Genomic DNA, 16564 nt, shown 5'->3' with positions numbered 1-16564 from the left:
TAACTTCTCCCTTTGCTATACAGTGTTTAAACTTTTCTGGTTGCTTGATAGAATTATGCTGAGCCAGACTGGCTACTGAATTGGGTCCCCCATGGGATCTGGGAAACTGTTGTAAATCATAAGTTGACTATAAACAGTAGGTCAACTGAATACAGGGTTAATTCAGCCCTCCGTCCCAGTACTTGGAATTTGGCTTCACTTCACATATCCAGGACTATCGGGTGTAATGAGTGGCACTACAAGGGACAAAGCTGAGGATAAATTTAAGACTCAGTACCATCATTTTCTGTGGGTTTGGTTAGTTACTTAAATTCCCCATTTCTTAGGTGCCTACTCAATGAAATGAGGATAATACTATCCACATCTCATATGTTTTTTAAAAATATTTTTTCTTTATTGATTTAAGAGAGAGAGAGAGAGAGGGCTAGAAATCTAGAAACATTGATGAGAGAACATCGATCGACTGGCTGCCTCCTGCATGCCCTCCACTGGGGATCAGGCCCACAACCTGGGCATGTGCCCTGACTGGGAATAGAACCAGCGACCTCTTGGCGCATGGCTTAATGCTCAACCAGTGAGCTATGCCAGCTGGTCTCTCATGGGTTTTGTTGGTGATTCAATCATATGATGTATCCCTGGCCAGTTTTCTCAGTGGTTAGAGCATAGGCCCGTGGACCAGAGACACCGGAGTTCCGTTCCCACTAAGGGCACGTACCTCGGTTGCAGTTTGTCCCCGGCCCGGGTTGGGGTTGTGTGGGTGGCAACCAGTTGGTGTGTTTCTCACGTTGATGTTTCTCTCTCTCTCTTCCCTCCTCTCTCCCTCCCACTCTATCTGAGGATAAATGGAAAAATGTCCTCAGGTGAGGATTAAAAAAAAAAAATGTATGATGTATAGGAAGTATGCCAATGTAACCCATACATACAAGATTGTCAATAAATATTGGCTTCTTTCATTTCCATGCTACAGAAGGGTCATCTGTACAGAAGAGGTGGGGCACATAAGTTATCTATCTTGTTTCCCTAAATTTCCTAACAGAACCCCAAGTTCTGAATCATTAATGTCTCTTCTAACATGAAGAACAATATTCTTTGTACTACATTCAAAATCAGATTTTGTAAGAATAATGAATTATATATATTTTTATTTTAGAGAGAGAGGAAGGGAGAGGGAGAGAGAGGTACAAACATTGATGAGAGAACATTGACTGCCTGCCTCCTGCATGCTCCCCCACTGGGGACTTGGCCCACAATCTGGGCATGTGCCCTGACTGGGAGGGAGTCAAACCAGCGACCTCTTGGTGCATGGGTCAACTCTCAACCACTGAGCCATAATGGCTGGGCAAGAATAATAAATTACAGATCCCCAATGGTAGAGACCATGTTCATTAATTCAATAATTATTGATTGATCAACTATTCTGTGCTATTTACTAAGCTAAGAGCTAGGGGTGTAGCAGGTAACAAGTCAACATGGTCTTCCTCTAGTACCTAGCACAGTGCCTGGTACAGTAGGTGATCAATACCTATTTGTTGAAGTGGACTCAGAGACATTTAGAAAACATTATATAGAATAGGAGCCCTATACTCCTAGGAACAATCTTAGGACCATCTACTCTTATAACTCAAGAGAAAGAAGAGGTTTAATTCATGAAGGAGGGCTGGAACATCACCATCTGATACAATGAGAGCATCTCCTGCTTTCTGAGCCCCACCCTCGTGTGTTGTGCTGACTCTTTCTGTACTATCAGGTATAAGCTGACAGTCACTACTGCCTTATAGATGGATCCTAGAGACCTGTTAGTATTCTACCCTATTGCCAGGGACTGGAGTTGGAAAATTTAAAAAGCAAAAAACAACAGCAACATACTAAAACCCTTACCAATTTCCCAGAGTTGCATCATTACCTAAAAGCACATAGGTACTATTATGCAAATTATATGTGCATGATTTCCATAAATACCAGTCACAAATGTCAATTAGTATTCATTAATATGCAATAAAAGTCTCATTTGAAAACTATTAAGAGCCAAGAATGAATTCCACTTGGCTGCCCTTCTTTGATGAGAACTGCTGTGAAGAACTCTATGCTATTACTCTGTGAAACAGTAAGGTGTCATGACAAATCAAGCTTCAGGTACCAGAAGAACCAGAGAGAATAATCATTTGAAGGTTTGAGAGGCTGGTTTGGGATGGCACAAGTTTTATGCAGCCACAGTGGAGACCTCTGTCCTGTGGGGTACTCAGAACATAGGCTGAGTTAATTCATTAATATCTCTCTTGCAAACGGATCTATGGTGATACTGAGCAATCCTTTAAAGGACATTTGTGAGAGTGCCACACAGCTGAAAAAGGTAAATAAAATTTAGTTCCTGAGGACTCAGTCTGTTCAGGAAACTGAATTTCTACTCCTCGAAGGAAGCAGAGATCCAAGGCCCTTGGAATTACTGGGGCTCATCCCTGTAAAGACTCCTGGTCTGAATTTTTATAAGTGAACTTCCATGCTGTGTCTCTAAATTCTAATTTTAATTGGACATAGGATTTCTCTAAATTGTTGTACATTGTTGCTGTGCTACCAAAGACACTTGTGTGAAAGAAATTCAGGCTCTTTGAGGATAAAGATGAAAAGTAAGAGCTATCAAAAAGTGAAACCAGGGACAACATTTGAAGAAGATGGCGGAGGGCAGGACCAGAGGGAGGGTGAGTGTGTGAGACAGTGTGAGTGGACGTTAAGGTAGACGACTAAACTTATGCAGTGCAGAGACGCAGAGCAGAAGGTTACTGTGCTGTGGACAAGAACAGGCAGCTACCATGGTAAGCGGCTCTTCAGGGCACTTCTCCCTGTGCCGCAGGGAGGTCCCACCATTTTGAAGATCCCAGGTCTTCCCTGGGAGGAGACAGTGGGAGCGGCTAGGGCCCAACAACCTGAGCCCACCAGCACACCTGGCACCATCGGACAAGTGGACACTCTGTGTCAACACAGACCAGTGTGTAGTAGTGGAGCTCCCAAGGTGCCAGCCGCAAAAGCCGCAGACAATTGGAGTCCAGCACCATCCCTATAGTAGCAGCCTGATCAGAGTTCAGATATATCCCAGCAACAAAGGCTGGAGAGCAGACATCCATCCCCAGGCAACAGAAGCACAGACCAGCAGCTGAGACCCATCCCCAAAAACTACAGTAAAAGCTGAGCAGGAGTTGAGCCCCACAGGGCAGCAGCATTCCCCAGCCGCCAGTGGCGGGACCTGGGGCTCCACAGAGGCCTGTGGGGTCCAGTAGCCAATAAGAGCAGTGGGAAGCTGGAGCCCTAGGGAGACTGATGTGATCCAGCTGCCTGCCTGCGGGAACTGCAGGGTCCGGGGGCACCAGAGAGGCCGGTGTGACCCAGCAGGGACTGTGCCATTCAGTTACCCACTGGACCTTGGACCTGCAGGGAGCTGAAGCACCAGAGAGGCCTATGCGACCCAACAGCCCATCCATAACATAGGCATACAGCCGGGTCCCCAAAGGAACTGTGCCATCCAGTTACCAATGGTAACTGCAGGGTGCGGGGGCACCAGAAAGGCTCGTGCAACCGAGCTGTGCACAAGATAAGCATAGAGGATGAGAAAATGGAGGCAGAGTGAAAAGAAGCTATGCAGAGGATCTCCCAGGACCAAATGGGAATTACAACTAAAATAAAGACAAATCCTCGGAAAAAAGCATCAGAAAAGCAACAGAACAGGACCATATAACCAGGGACACTAGTAGGATCTGCAGAGGCTTGAGAGGGTGGCAGGCTGGGAGCCCATGGACAGCAGCAGTCTTAGCTGTGAACCATGCCCTTGGGGAATAAACAACAAGCCCGCTCCACAGCACAGAGAGCCGGGACAAAGCACTAGAATAGCCATAGCCGCTCACCTGGGGGATATGGCAAAGGGAGGGCAGACTGGGCTGGAACTCTGTGGGGACACCTGGGATTTGGAGGCTACTCAGAGTTTTTGCTGAGTTGCGAATGCAAAGAACAGTGGCCAGTGTGCTCCTTCCCAGAGCTGTGGGGAAAAGCAGCCCTCCCCTTGGAGAGTCAGCCTTTGCCAGGTGAGGCAAAAAAAATGCAAATTGAGGCTCATTAACAACCAGCACCTATCCCACACTCTGGAAATCCTCTTATGCAGAACACCAGGGCTACATTCCAAGGCACTGAGTAACTGAGACTACAAGCCACCAGAAAAAAGCTAGAGGATAATGGAAACTTTTCTCGGCTTCCAAATCTACCCAGGAAAGTAAGACTTGACAGTGCTGTTTAATGTGGACCCACCCAGGCTCTCCCAAACCCAGTACAGGGAGCCACAAACAGCAGAACACCAACACCCACAGGAAAAATTTGGCAGGCTTCAAAACCCACTGAGATAGCCAAAATGGTGAGACAAGGAAACAAATCCCAAATGAAATAACAAGAGAACTCTATCAAAGATGAGGTAAATAAAATGCAGCTAAGCAAATTATCAGAGGTAGAGTTCAGAGCCGTGATCTTGAGGAAGCTCAACAGCATGAGTAAGGACATCAGCACCATGAGTAAAGATATAGAAGCACTGAAAACAAACCAAGTGGAAATGAAGAATGACATAGCAGAAATAAAGAACACATGGGAAAGACTAACCAGCAGAGTAGAAGAAGCTGAGGACCAGATCAGTGAATTAGAAGACAGGGTAGAAAAAAATCAACCAATCAGAAAACCAAAAGAAAAAAACAATTAAAAAACAGAAAGACAGCTTAAGAGAACTGTGGGACAACTGGAAACATAATAACATTCGCATCATAGGAGTCCCCAAAGAGGAAGAAAATGGGTAAGGGTTAGAGAATATATTTGAAGAAATAGTGACAGAAAACTTTCCCAACTTGGTGAAGGAAGAAGGCATTCAAGTTCAAGAAGCACAGAGAGCCCCAAGTAAGAAGAATCCAAACAGGACCACACCAAGACACATAGTAATTAAAATGCCAAAAATTAAAGACAAAGAGAAAAACCTAAAGGCAGCAAGAGATAAGCAACAGGTTACCTACAAAGGAAACCCCATAAGGCTCTCAGCTGACTTCTCAACAGAAACACTACAGGCCAGAAGGGAGTGGCATTAAGTAATCAAGGTCATGAAAAACAAGGATCTAAATCCAAGACTACTCTATGCAGCAAGGCTATCATTCAAAATAGAAGGTCAAATACAGAGCTTTCGAGACAAAAAAGGCTAAGGGAATATATCAACACCAAACCAGCACTGCAAGAAATGCTGAAAGGACTGCTGTAATTAGTAGAAGAAATAGGAAGAAAAATAGAACCACACTAAACAAAAATGGCAATAAATGAGTACATATCCATTATCACCTTAAATGTGAATGGTTTGAATGTTGTGATAAAAAGACAGAGTAGCTGACTGGATAAGAGAGCATGAGTTACATATATGCTGTTTACAAGAGACCCACCTCACTGCAAAAGACTCACATAGGTTGAAAGTGAAGGGATGGAAAAAAAATATTTCAAGCAAATGGAAAGCAAAAAAAGCTGGGGTAGCAAAACTCATATCTGATAAAGTAGATTTCGAAATGAAGGCCATAACTAGAGACAAAGAAGGCCACTACATAATATTGAAAGAATCTATCCAACAGGAAGATATAACCTTGGTAAACATATATGCACCCAATCTAGGAGCACCAACATATATTAAAAATCTTTTGAAGGACTTTAAAGGAGAAATCAACAGCAATTCAATCATAGTAGGGGACTTCAATACCCTGCTGACATCACTGGATAGATCTTCTAGACAAAAAATTAACAAGGAAACACAGACTCTAAGTGAAACGCTAGATCAAATGGATTTAACAGATATCTACAAAGAATTACACCCCAAAACTGCAGAATTCACATTCTTCTCAAGTGCACATGGGACATTCTCAAAGATAGACCACATGTTAGGCCACAAACTAAGTCTCTACAAGTTCAAGAAGAGCCCTGGCCGGTTTGGCTCAGTGGTTAGAACGTCGGCCTGCGGTCCTGAGAGACCCGGGTTCGGTTCCCGCTAAGGGCGCGTACCTCGGTTGCAGTTTGTCCCCGGCCCTGGTCGGTTGTGCGGGTGGCAGCCACTCGATGTGTTCCTTACACATCGATGTTTCTCTCTCTCTCTCTGTTCCTCTCTCTCCCTCCCACTCTACCTGAACAAAAAATGGAAAAATGTCCTTGGGTGAGGATAAAAAAAACAAAACAAAACAAAAACTACAAGTTCAAGAAGATTAAAATCATATCAAGCATCTTCTCAGATCACAATGGCATGCAACTAGAAATCAATTGCAATAAGAACATGCAAAGACATTTGAAAACATGGAGGCTACATAGCATGTTATTGAACAATGAATGCGTTACCATGGAGATCAAGGAAGAAATTTAAAAATTCCTGGAAACCAATGAAAATGAACACAGAACAACACAAAATCTTGGGATGCAGCAAAAGCAGTTCGAGAGGGAAGTCCATAGCACTACAGGCCTACCTCAAGAAGCAAGAAAAATTCCTAATAGACTATCTAACCTCACAACTTAAAGAACTAGAAAGCAAAGAGAAAGAAAACCCCAGAGCAAGTAGAAGGAAGGAAATAGTAAATATCAGACCAGAATTAAATAACATGGGGACCCAAAAAACAATTCAAGGGATCAATGAAACAAAGAGCTGGTTCTTTGAAAAGATCAACAAGATTGACGGACCCTTACCTAGACTCACCAAGAAACAAAGAGAGGGAACTCAAATACACAAAGTCAGACATGAAAGAGAAGAAATAGTAACTAATACTACATAAATGCAAAGGATTGTGAACAAATATTATGAACAATTATATGGCAACAAATTCAACAATTTAAGCAAAATAGACAAATTTCTAGAAACACACAGTCTCCCAAAAGTGAACCAGGAGGAGATAGAAAACTTGAACAGACTAATAACAATAAAAGAAAATAAAGATGTAATCAAGACTCTCCCACAAACAAAAGCCCAGACCTGGATGGCTTCACGGGGGAATTTTACCAAACATTCAGAGAAGAACTAATAACCATTCTCCTCAAACTATTTCAAAAAATTCAAGAAGAAAGAAGACTTCCAAACTCACTTTATGAGGCCAGCAAAATTCTAATTCCAAAACCAGAAAAAGACACTACAAAGAAAGAAAACTACAGACCAATATCCCTGATGAACTTAGATGCCAAAATCCTGAACAAAATACTAGCAAATCGAATCCAGCAATACATCAGAAAAATTATTCACCATGACCAAGTGGGATTTATCCCAGGGATGCAAGCCTTGTACAATATTCACAAATCAATAAATGTGATACACCACATAAACAAAATGAATGATAAAAATTATATGATCATATCAATAGACACTGAAAAAGCATTTGACAAAATTCATCACACATTTCTGATAAAAACACTCTGCAATCTGGGAACAGAGGGATCATATCTCGACATAATAAAGGCCATATATCAAAGATGTATAGCCAACATCATACTCAATGGGCAAAAATTAAAAGCATTTCCCTTAAGAACAGGAACAAGACAGGGATGCCCACTTTCACCACTCTTATTTAACATAGTACTGGAAGACTTAGCCACAGCAATCAGACAGGAAGAAAAAATAAAAGGGATCCAGATTGGAAAGGTGGAAGTGAAACTGTCATTATTTGCAGATGACATGATAGTATTCAGAGAAAACCCTAAAGACTCCATCAAAAATCTACTAGACTTAATAAATGAATTTGGCAGAGTAGCAGGATACAAAATTAACGTCAAGAAATCGACAGCATTCTTATGCACCAATGATGAACTCCCAGAAAGAGAAACTGAAAAAACAATCCCATTTACCAGTGTGGCAAAAAATTAAGATACCTAGGAATAAACTTAACCACAGAAATAGAGGACCTATTTGCAGAAAACTGCAGGACATTGAAAAAAGAAATAGAGGAAGATATAAAAAAGTGGAAGCCCATACCTTGTTCATGAATTGGAAGAATCAACATCTTTAAAATGTCCATACTACCCAAAGCAATCTGTAGATTCAATGCAATCCCCATCAATATACCAATGACATACTTCACAGAACTAGAACAAATACTTCAAAAGTTGATATGGAACCAAAAAAGACTTCAAATAGCCACAGCAATCTTGAGAAAGAAGAACAAAGTAGGAGGGATCACATGACCAGAATTCAGGTTATACTACGAAGCCACTGTAATCAAAACAGCCTGGTACTGGCTCAAGACAGGCATATAGACCAAGTGGAACAGAACAGAGAACCCAGAAATGGACCCAAAGCAATATGCTCAATTAATATTTGACAAAGGTGGCAAGAGCATACAGTGCAGTAAAGACAGCCTCTTTAATAAATGGTGTTGGGAAAATTGGACAACTACATGCAAAAAATGAAACTAGACCATCAACTTACACCATACACAAGAATCAACTGAAAATGGATAAAAGACTTAACTGTGACTCATGAATCCATAAAAATCCTAGAAGAAACTGTAGGCAACAAAATTTGAGACATCATATGCAGCAAAATTTTCCCTGATACATCACCTAAGGCAACAAAAACAAAGGAGAAAATGAACACATGGGACTACATCAAACTCAAAACTTCTGCACTGGAAAAGATACAATCATCAAAATGGAAAGATAACCCACTGTATGGGACAGCATAATTGCCAATGATATATTAGATAAGGAGTTAATTTCAAATATATATAGAGTGCTCATACAACTCAACAGAAGGAAGACAAAAAACCCAATTAAAAAATGGACAGAGGAACTAAATAGATACCTCTCCAAACAGGACATACAAATGGCTAAGAGATATATGAAGAAATGTCAACATCACTAATCATCAGAGAGATGCAAATTAAAACAACAATGAGGTATCACCTCACACCTGTTAAAATGGCCACCATCAACAAACCATCAAACAACAAGTGTTGGTGAGGGTGTGGAGAAAAGGGGCCTCTAGTACACTGCTGGTGGGAATGCAGACTGGTGCAGCTACTGTGGAAAACACTATGGTGTTACCTCAAAAAATTAAAAATTGAACTTCCATTTGACCCAGTGATCCCACTTCTAGGAATATACCCTACGAAGCCTGAAACACCAATCGGAAAGAATATATGTACCCCCATGTTCATAGCAGCACTATTTTCAATAGCTAGGATCTGGAAACAGCCCAAATGTCCATCAGTAGACAAATAAATAAAAAGCTTTGGTACATATACACAATGGAGTACTATGCAACTGTAAGAGAGAGAGATCTCTTACCCTTTGAGACGACATCAAGGGACACAAAAAGTATTATCCTAAGCAAAACAAGCCAAACAGAGAAATACAAGTATCATATGATCTCACTTATTTGTAAAATATAATGAACATAACAGTATGAGGAATTGGGTAGTCCCAGAGACGTGGAAGTGGGGTACAGACTGACAGTCCCCAGAAGAGGGGGGGGGAGGGCGGAGACCACAGAACTTATATGCATGTATGGATGAACAATGGACATGGACAACAAAGCTGGGGACACGGCAGGGAGGGAGAGTGAGGGGGAATCAGTTGGGGGAAAAGGAGAAAGATCTGTAACAAAAAAATTAATTAATTAAAAAAAAGAAAAGAAAAATACCAGCTGTCAACGTTAGACTGTCCTTACCAAACTGTCCTAAACTTGCTTTGGAAACAAGGGCAGAGAATAGGCTTTTCTAAGTATAGTTTAACATAGTGGCCTCCAAATTTGAGTGCACATTTGAATCACTGGGAGAGCTCCTGAAAACACCCTGGTTTGGGCCCTCACCTCCAGAGTTTGGATTCAGCAGGGCCTGAGAACTTGCATTTCTAGTAAGTTCCCAGATGATGCTGCACCTGCTGATCTGGGAATCATACCATGAGGACCCTAGTCCACCTAAAGGAAATATAGGCTTTTGTCAAAGTTTAAGCCACACAAACCTTTGGAATACTTGTTAGTCTGAGCTGCCATGATGAGGCCCACATACACGCTTATTGACCAAGTCATTTGAATCATTCATTAGAAATTAACTTCAGAGAAGTACTATTTAGAAATTGGACACTTAGAACAACACCCAATATTTTCATTTTTAAAACCATGATTCTTAAGTATTTTTTGAACATGAGATACTGATAAAAATTATAGACCCTCTCCTGAAAAGCATGTACAAATATGTAATATTTTATATACAAAAACAAGAGGGAGGATCACAGGCCACACATGAACGCCTCTGTATAAATCCCAATCCCAAATGAAGAGGCTCATTTCAAACCACAACTCAGCTTAAGCCAGGGATTTAAATATTTTTAAATTGTTTTTCTTTATATTGTTCTCTTAAATTGAATATTTCTTCATGGTTACCCATTAGTAAAGAATGGACTAAGATGATAAAGGCTATGACAAACTCTGTCACCAATTAAAACATTTTAATAATCATTTTTGCAGAGAGGTTGAAGATGGCAGCAGAGTAGGTGGAAGTTACACTCACCTCTTCCCAGGACCAAACTAGAATTACAACTAAAATATAAAACAATCAACCTGAGTAGCCAACTGAAGACTAGATGAACAAAAGTCTTATAACCAAGGATTTACAGAAGAAGCTACATGGAAACTGATAGAAAGGGTAGAGACACAAAAAGGGGTAGCCTTGCACCCATGTGTGGTAACTGAATCTGGAGGGATATCTCAGGTGCAAAGGTTCTGCCTAAGAAGCAAAGTGTCTCAACCCCACATAGAGCTCTGGAGCTTAAAGTACCAGAGCTGGGAAGAGGCACCCAATTAATATCTGGCTGTGAAAATCATCAGGGCAATCTGTCTGCTGAGGAGAGATGGGAGTCTGCTGGAGACAGACACCCTCTTAAAGGACCAGTGCACAAAAGCTCATTTGCAGCCACTCACCCTGGGCTTTGGCAGAGGGAGGGAGGAGTGGACCAGAATTGTGTGAGGAGAGACTGGGATTTGTGGCTCTGGGGAGAGAGCAGAAAGGACAGCTGCCAGGGTCCCTGTGCTGAGTCCCTCTCCCACACTGCAGACATCATCTTTCTTTGGTGGAGCACTCCCCTCCAAATGGCAACAGCTTGGAGGAATGCAAAAGATCCACATTCCCAACTCCCTGTTGCCCCACAAGATGGAGAGCATGCACTGAAGAAGAGTCAGCTGCCTGGGCCTGGGGTGTACAGACTCAAGTGGGAAGGTAAGAGTTTTGGGACTCTGGTACAGGAATCATTCTCACCCCCTTCCTGTGAGCCTGACCAGAGCCCTTCCCTCATGGGAAATCCACTAGCCCCATCCTCCTGACTCCTGCAGTCCCTGCCCTGACAAACTTGGGCTCTTCAGGAGGTCCAAGCAGAACCCAGGATAGACTGAGTTGTGTGGCTCTAGGACTGAGGCTATTTTATTCTTGCAAGATGGTGCAGAGCCTTCCTTTCACATGATCAAATCTCTGTTTGGGCCTGATAAACTCTGCTGGCCTCACCCTCACAACTCCTTGAGATCCTGCCCTACTACAAAGGTCTGCGGGAACTCAGCAGATGGCAGCTAGCCTAGGTGTATTCTGGGACTTTTGCTAAGGGGCTTCAGACCCAGCACTGACACTGTATTTGAACCTGTATCAATCTGATGAATGCCATTCACTCCTACCTGGTAAATTACTAGACTCTATTTCATACAACTCGAGTACCTCCAGAGGCTCTTTTCAATGACTAAATCTAACAGGCAGTGGCAGGTGAAGGCAGGCAGAGGTGGATCTCAGGGTGTCTTGGACCTTTTGCTGACCTGTCCCCAGGCTTAGTGCTGGTGGAAGCTGGTATTGGTGCATAGCTTGTTCCTTTCCATGCATACTCAGTTCCAGCAGAGTCAGCCACAAACTACAGGTTGCATTGTAGCTCCAAACGAGTTGCTCTGGCCAGTCACAGCAGTGTCTGACATTGATGTACACCAGAGTCCCTCCCAAGAAGCCCAGAACCAACACAGCCAGTGGCAAGGTTCAGACAATATCAGGGCATGATCCTATTAGCTTCATAAGTGGCACATCCAAAGGGAGGTCTGGGCAGATTCCAGATCCTGCTGAAGCAAATTCAACTTCATGTGGTCAGCACCCACAGAACAGGTCATACACGGTGGTCAAAGTCAATCCCCCCAATCAGCCAGCCTGAGGATCAACCACTGTACAAACAAACCAACGACAATCAAGATTCAATACAACAGGAGGGCTCACATAATCTACACATGAGACATTCCTGGAGCACCCAGCTCAGATGAACAAGGAGATAGTGCCATTGGGTTCCACAGGACACCTACTACATAAGGCCACACTACTAAAACTGGGAGACAAAGCAGATCTGCTTAACACACAGAAACAAACACAGAGAGGCAGCCAAAACAGGGAGACAAAGAAACATGCCTCAAATGAAAGAACAGGAGAAATCTCCAGAAAAAGTGCTAAATGAAATGGAGGCAAGCAATCTACCAGATATAGAGTTCAAAACAATGATTATAAGGATGCTCTAGGAAATTAGGGGATGAATGGGTGAAATCACTGAGAATTTAAAGAGATAATAAACATGGAAAAGAACATAGAAGCCATAAAAAATAACCAGTCAGAAATAAAGAATGCAATATCTTAAGTGAAGAATACACTTGAAGAAATAAACAGTAGCCCTGGCCGGTTTGGCTCAGCAGTTAGAGCGTTGGCCTGCGGTCCTGAGAGACTGGGGTTCGGTTCCCGTTAAGGGCACGTATCTTGGTTGCAGTTTGTCCCTAGCCCTGGTTGGGTCTTGTGGGTGGCAGCCACTTGATGTGTACCTTTCACGTCGATGTTCTCTCTCTCCCTCCCACTCTATCTGAACAAAAAAATGAAAAAATATCCTCGGGTGAGAATAAAAAAATAAATACATTAAAAAAAGGAATAAACAGTAGGTTAGATGAAGCAGAGATCACAACAGTGATTTGGAAGACAAGGTGCAGAGAATACCCACTCAGAGAAGAACAAAGAAAAAATGATATAAAAAAAATGAGGATAGTTTAAGAAACATGGACAGTAACAACATCCATATCATAGGGTTATCAGAAGTAAAACAGAGAGAGAGCAAGAGATTGAGAACATATATGAGGAAATAATAACTGAAAACTTGCCTGGTAAAGGAAAAAGACACACAAGTCCAGAAAGCACAGAGAGTCCCAAACAAGATAAATCCAAAGAGGCCCACACTAAGACACATAGTGATTAAAATGGCAAGAGAAAGATAGTTACCTACTAGAAAGCTCCCATAAAGTTTTCAGCTGATTTCTCAAAAGAAACTTTTCAGGCCTGAAGGGACTGGCACTAAATAGTCATAGTGATGAAAAGTAAGACCTACAACCAAGACTACGTTACCCCACAAGGTTATCATTTAAAACTGAAGGAGAAATAAATAGCTTCCCAGGCCAAAAAAATCTAAAGAAGAAGAAGAAGAAAAAAAAAATAACATAGTTATAAAGAATAAAATGGCAATAAATGCATACTTAATCAATAATCAATAATCACTTTAAATGTAAATGGCTTAAATACTCCAATTAAAAGAATAAGGAACCCTGGCCAGTTTGGCTCAGTGGTTAGAGTGTCAGCCCATGGACCAAAGAGTTGTGGGTTTGATTCTGGTCAAGGTCAGTTGTGGTTTAGTTCCTGGCCCTGGTCGAGGTCATAAGGGAGGCAACCTGTTGATGTGTCTCTCTCATATCAATGTTTCTCTCTCTCTCCCCCTCCTATTCTATCTGAGGATAAATGGGAAAATATCCTCAGGTAAGAATTAAAAAAAAAAAACAACATAGGGAAACTGAATGGATAATAAAACAAGATCAATATATATGTCACCTACAAGAGACCCACCTCAGAATGAAAGATATGTACAGACTAAAACTAAAGCGATGAAAAAAGATATTTCATGCAAATGGAAAGGGGGAAAAAAAAACTAGGGTAACAATACTTATATCTGATAAAACAGACTTTATAACAAAGGCTATACATAGTTAGACACAAAGAAGAACACTACATAATGATAAAGGATCAATCCAACAAGAGAATATAACCCTTGTAAATATTTATGCATCCAGTATAGAAGCACCTAAATATATAAAGCAAATCTTGATGGACATATATGGAGAGATGACAGTAATAAGAGTCATAGCAGGGGATTTTAACACCCCATTGACATCAATAGATAGATCTTTCAGACAGAAAATCAACAAGGAAAACAGAGGCCTTAAATAACACACTAGATCAGATGGATTTAACTGATATCTTCAGAATATTTAACTCAAAAGCAGCAGAATATAAGTTCTTTTCTAGTACTTATGGAACATATTCTAGGATAGACCACAAAACAAGTCTCAATTAATTTAAGAAGACTCAGATTATATTAAGCATCTTCTCTGACCATAATGATATGAAACTAGAAATTAATCACACACACACACACACACACACACACACACCACTGAAAACACACAAAGACATGGAGGCTAAATAACATGCTACTAAACAATGAGTGGGTAAACAATCAGATCAAGGAAGAAATCAAAAGGTATTGTGAAACAAATTAAAATGAGAACACAACAACCCCAAATTGATGGGCAGAGTGAAAAGCAGTCCTAAGAGGGAAATTCATAGCATTACAGGTCTACCTCCAGAAACAAGAAAAATCTCAAATAAACAATTTACCCTTACACTTAAGGGAACTAGAAAAAGAATAACAAACAAAGCCAAAATTCAGTAGAAGGAAGGAAATAGAGCTCAGAGCAGAAATAAACAAAATAAAATGTAAAAAAATATAAAAGGTCAATAAAACCAAGAGTTGATTATTTGAAAAAATAAACAAGATTGACAAATCTTTAATCAGATTCATCAAGGATAAAAGAGAGAGGACCCACATAAGTCAAATCAGAAATGAAAGAGGAAAGTAATAACTGACACCACAGAAATACAAAGGATTTTAAGGGAATATTATGAAAAACTGTATGCCAACAAATTGGACAATCTGGAAGAAATAGATAAATTCCTAGAAACATAAATTCTCCCAAAATCGAATCAAGAAGAAACAGAAAATCTGGACAGATTATAACTAATGAAATTGAAGAGGTAATCAAAAAACTCCCAACAAACAAAAGTCCTGGACTGGATTACTTCACAGGCGAATTTTACCAAATCTTTAAAGAGGAACTAACATTTACCCTTCTCAAACCACTCCAAAAATTCAAGAGGAGGAAAGACTTTCAAGCTCATTTTACAGACCAGCATTATGCTAACTCCAAAACCAGATAAAGACACTACAAAGAATTAAAGGCCAATATCCCTGATAATCAGAAATGCAAAAATCCTCAACAAAATATTATCAAGCCGACTCCAGCAATACATTAAAAAGATCATACACCATGATCAAGAGGGATTTATTCTGGGGATGCAAAGTTGCTACAGTATCTGCAAATCAATTAACGTGATACACCACAAATACAAATGAAGGATAAATATCATATGATCATATCAATAGATGGAGAAAAAGTTTTGACAAAATCTAGCACTATTATATTAAAACTCTCAGCAAAGTGGGAATAGAGGGAAAATATCTCCAGATAATAAAGGTCATATATGACAAACCCATAGCTAACATTATACTCAATGGAGATAAACTAGAAGCATTACCCTTAAGATCAGGAACAAGGCAAGGGAGGTCCACTTTCACCACTCTTATTCAACATAGTACTGGAAGTCCTAGCCACAGCAATCAGACAAGAAGAAATAAAACTGTCATTACTTGCAGATGACATGGTACTGTATAGAGAGAAACCTAAAGATTTCACCAGAAAATTACTAAACTGATAAATAAACTCAGAAATGGAAACTAAGGAATCAATCCCATTTAAAATTGCATTTAAACATGCCTAGAAAAAATTTAACCAAGGAAGTAAAAGACCTGTACTTGGAAAGACACTGAAGACACTGAAGTAAGAAACTGAAAACAATACAAATAAATGAAAGCATGTACCATGCTCAAGGACAGGAAGAATTAACATTGCTAAAATGTCCATACTACCGAAAGCAATCTATAGATTCAACTCAATTCCTATCAAATACCAAGGACATATTTCACAGAACTAAAAAAAATAATCCAAAAACTTACATGGAACTACAAAGACCCAAAATAGATCCAGCAATCTTGAAAAAGAAGAACAAAGTTGGAGGTATCACACTACCTGATATCAAACTATACTACAAGGCCATAGTAATCAAAACAGTATGGCACTGGCATAAAAACAAACATATAGATATATGGAACAGAATAGAAAGCCCAGAAATAAACCCACATCAATATGGTCAATTAATATTTGACAAAGAAGGCAAGAACATACAATGGGGTAAAGACAGTTTATTCAATAAATGGTGTTGGGAAAATTAGACAGATACATGCAAAAAAATGAAACTAGACCACTTTCTTACACCATATACAAGAATAAACTCAAAATGGACTGAAGACTTAAATGTTAGAC

This window comes from Molossus molossus, unplaced genomic scaffold (assembly GCF_014108415.1).
Source record: "Molossus molossus isolate mMolMol1 unplaced genomic scaffold, mMolMol1.p scaffold_m16_p_5, whole genome shotgun sequence".
In the NCBI taxonomy this organism is placed as follows: Eukaryota; Metazoa; Chordata; class Mammalia; order Chiroptera; family Molossidae; genus Molossus; species Molossus molossus.
The sequence above is the reverse complement of the archived record's forward strand: the minus strand, read 5'-3'. Positions refer to the sequence as shown.